The sequence below is a fragment of the Eriocheir sinensis genome, unplaced genomic scaffold, assembly GCF_024679095.1.
Source record: "Eriocheir sinensis breed Jianghai 21 unplaced genomic scaffold, ASM2467909v1 Scaffold469, whole genome shotgun sequence".
Classification (NCBI taxonomy): domain Eukaryota; kingdom Metazoa; phylum Arthropoda; class Malacostraca; order Decapoda; family Varunidae; genus Eriocheir; species Eriocheir sinensis.
The window spans coordinates 108,906-113,010 of record NW_026111797.1 but is presented as its reverse complement, the minus strand read 5'-3'; the positions used below and the strand labels follow the sequence as shown (position 1 = coordinate 113,010).

Sequence of the window (4,105 nt, the reverse complement as noted above, 5' to 3'; positions counted from 1 at the left end):
TTTATAAATGGATGAAGGGCTTTAATAAGGGAGACATTCATAAGGTTTTGTTGGTAAGAGAACCGGGTAGGAGACGAAGTAATGGGTTTAAACTGGATAAATTCAGATTCAACAGGGACATAGGCAAAAATTGGTTTACAAACAGGGTGGTGGATGAGTGGAATAGGCTTAGCAGTCATGTGGTGAGTGCCAATACAATTGTCACATTAAAAAATAGATTAGATAAATTCATGGACAGCGATATTAGGTGGGGTTAGATACACGGGAGCTTAGGTTCAAAGGAGCTGCCTCGTACAGGCCTACCGGCCTCTTGCAGACTCCTACGTTCTTATGTTCTTATGTTCTTATGATGGCAGACTACTACTCAGAGTCCTTTCCTTGTCTCTATCTTCATCTTCTTGTCTCCTTTTCATCTCCTCACCTCCACCACACCTTCTTCCCCTCATCTCCTTCTCCTCACCTTCTTGTCTCCTTTTCATCTCCTCACCTCTACTACACCTTCTTGTCCCCTTTTTACCTCCTCACCTCTACCACACCTTCTTCCCCTCATCTCCTTCTCCTCACCTTCTTGTCTCCTTTTCATCTCCTCACCTCTACCACACCTTCTTGTCTCCTTTTCATCTCCTCACCTCCACCACACCTTCTTGTCACCTTTTCATCTCCTCACCTCTACCACACCTTCTTGTCACCTTTTCATCTCCTCACCTCTACCACACCTTCTTGTCACCTTTTCATCTCCTCACCTCTACCACACCTTCTTGTCACCTTTTCATCTCCTCACCTCTACCACACCTTCTTGTCACCTTATCATCTCCTCACCTCTACCACACCTTCTTGTCACCTTATCATCTCCTCACCTCTACCACACCTTCTTGTCACCATTTTCATCTCCTCACATAAGAACATAAGAACATAAGAACATAGGGAAACTGCAAGAGGCCGGGTGGCCTACACAGGGCAGCTCCAGAATCCCCCCCACTACTCACGGAGGGTGAGGTGTCGTTACAGGGGTTACAGGTAGAGGCTTGATCCTCGTTATACCGGCGGTACCCAGGCACTCATCCAGCACCCCGTCACCTTACTGCACCCACACCTCACTGCCACCTGTCGTCCTCGTCCATGTAGCTATCCAGTCTACTCTTAAAACAAGCTATCGTCCCTACACTAACTATGTGATTGCTGAGTCTATTCCATTCCCCCACCACCCTATTACTAAACCAATGCTTGCCTATATTTCTCCTAAATCTATACTTTTCTAATTTAAATCCATTACTGCGAGTAATATCCTGCTGGCTAAATCTCAGTACTTTACTTATATCGCCTTTGTTGTAACCCTTGACCCAGTTGAATACTTCTATCAGATCTCCCCGCACTCTTCGTCTCTCTAGTGAATGTAAGTTTAGATATTTCAGCCTATTTTGATATGGGAGGTTCCTCAGCCCCTGAATCATCTTGGTCATCCTCCTCTGAACTGATTCTAGCAAGTTGATGTCCATTCTGTAGTGTGGGCACCAAAACTGGACAGCATAATCTAAATATTGCCTAACTAACGCTAAATAGAGTCTGAGGATGACCTCTGCACTCCTGTTGGTTACCGTCCTGTTAATAAGGCCTAATACCCTGTTAGCCCTAGTCCTCGCACTAATACATTGCTTCCTTAGTTTTAGGTCAGAGTTCACTAACACTCCCAAATCCCTTTCACACTCAGACCTGCCAATCGCTGTGGAGTCTAAACTATACCCGTGTAATGGGTTGCGTGTTCCTACACTCAGTACGCTACACTTGGTGATGTTAAAATTCATCTGCCATGTCTCTGACCAAGCTGACAGTTTGTTGAGATCCTCCTGCAGTGCTCTAGCATCCTCCCCTGTCCTAATAGTGCGTCCTATTTTGGTGTCATCTGCAAATTTACCTATGTCACTAGTTATCCCATTGTCTATGTCACTGATGTAGATAATGAATAGAAGCGGGCCTAAAACTGAACCTTGAGGAACCCCACTGGTAACATTACCCCATACGGATTTTTTACCGTTAATGGCAACCCTCTGTTTCCTGTCGCTAATCCACGCCTTAATCCAATCAAATACCTTCCCTCTTATCCCATGGGCCCTGACTTTATTTAACAGTCTCTGGTGAGGTACCTTATCGAGGGCCTTACTAAAATCAAGATAAGCTACATCATAGCTCTCATCATTGTCAGCTGCCTCGTATACTCTATTGTAAAAGGATAAAAGATTAGTGAGGCACGACTTTCCTTTAGTAAACCCATGCTGTGAGTCGTGAATTAAACTATGTCTGTCTATATGGTCCCTAATACTATTAGTTATTAATGACTCAAAACATTTTACCTATAACTGACGTCAAACTAATCGGCCTATAGTTCTCCATAGAAGATTTGTCTCCCTTCTTAAATATTGGAATAACGTGTGCCTGCCTCCATGAAACAGGCACCACCCCTGTGTCTAGTGACTTCCTAAACACTTATGTTAACTGCCCACTGATTTCAGTCTCACATTCCTTTATTACCCTGGGGAAAAGTTCATCTGGCCCTGGCGCCTTAGTGACTTTAAGTCTATCTATTTGTCTAATCACGAGCTCCCTACTTATGTTGATGTCGGTTAGTTCTTCTACCTCTTCTCCCCTGTAGATCTGTTCTCCCTGAGGTATATCATCTAATCTTTCCTTGGTATATTCAGTTAAGAAATATCTATTAAACGCCTCGCTCATTTCCTCATCACTGTCAATCAGTGATTCTCCTGACTTAAGCGGCCCTATCTTATCCCTAACCTTGGTCTTATATAGCTGAAAGAAGCCCTTTGGATTGATCTTTGCTTCCCTGGCAATTCTAATCTCATAATTACGTTTTACCACGCGTAGGTTTTTCTTTACTGCTCCAGCTAAATCGTTGTAACTATCCCTTAGGTGAGTTTCCCCCCTTTTAATTCTAACATATAGTCCTCTTTTCCTTCCTATTTCAGTTTTTAGCCTGTCTGTCATCCATCGCGGGTAGTTACCTGTTGACCTGACTTCCCTGTGAGGTATAAACTGTTTCTGTCCTAATTTAATCTCCCTGACCAGACTATTATACTCACCCTCCAAGCTACTGACCTAACGAGTGACCTCACCAGAGATTACCGCCCCTCCCTGCCCTGGGTCCTGACCTACTTCTGATCTCACACCCCTAAGCTTCTGCAGCTGCTTTCTTAAGCCCTCATAGTCTGCCTTCCTGAAGTCAGGTATTAATGTGTTGTTACTGCTTACTCTATCCTCACATTTAATATTAAATATAATTTCCTTACGATCACTGTTACCTAATGAATCCCCATAATAATAATTATTTTCGTGAAGTAAATAAGATGTGCTCACCAGGGCTCGAACCTGGGACCTTCTGTGTGTTAGACAGATGTGATAACCACTACACCATGAGCACCTCTACCTCTACCACACCTTCTTTCCCTCATCTCCTCCTTCTCCTCACCTTCTTGTCACCTTTTCATCTCCTCACCTCTACCACACCTTGTCACCTTTTCATCTCCTCACCTCTACCACACCTTCTTGTCACCTTTTCATCTCCTCACCTCTACCACACCTTCTTGTCACCTTTTCATCTCCTCACCTCTACCACACCTTCTTGTCTCCTTTTCATCTCCTCACCTCTACCACACCTTCTTGTCACCTTTTCATCTCCTCACCTCTACCACACCTTCTTGTCACCTTTTCATCTCCTCACCTCTACCACACCTTGTCACCTTTTCATCTCCTCACCTGTACCACACCTTCTTGTCACCTTTTCATCTCCTCATCTCTACCACACCTTCTTGTCACCTTTTCATCTCCTCACCTCTACCACACCTTCCTGTCACCTTTTCATCTCCTCACCTCTACCACACCTTCTTGTCACCTTTTCATCTCCTCACCTCTACCACACCTTCTTGTCACCTTTTCATCTCCTCACCTCTACCACACCTTCTTGTAACCTTTTCATTTCCTCACCTCTACCACACCTTCTTGTCACCTTTTCATCTCCTCACCTCTACCACACCTTCTTGTAACCTTTTCATTTCCTCACCTCTACCACACCTTCTTGTCTCCTTTTCATCTCCTC

General features: G+C 44.3%; 1 non-coding gene across 1 annotated transcript; it reads right to left on the bottom strand.

Moving 5' to 3' along the window:
• Positions 1-3,357: 3,357 nt before the first annotated feature.
• Positions 3,358-3,430, bottom strand: Trnav-aac (transfer RNA valine (anticodon AAC)). The gene has a single exon. It is a non-coding gene; the product is annotated as a tRNA-Val (tRNA).
• Between the last annotated feature and the right edge of the window lie 675 nt (positions 3,431-4,105).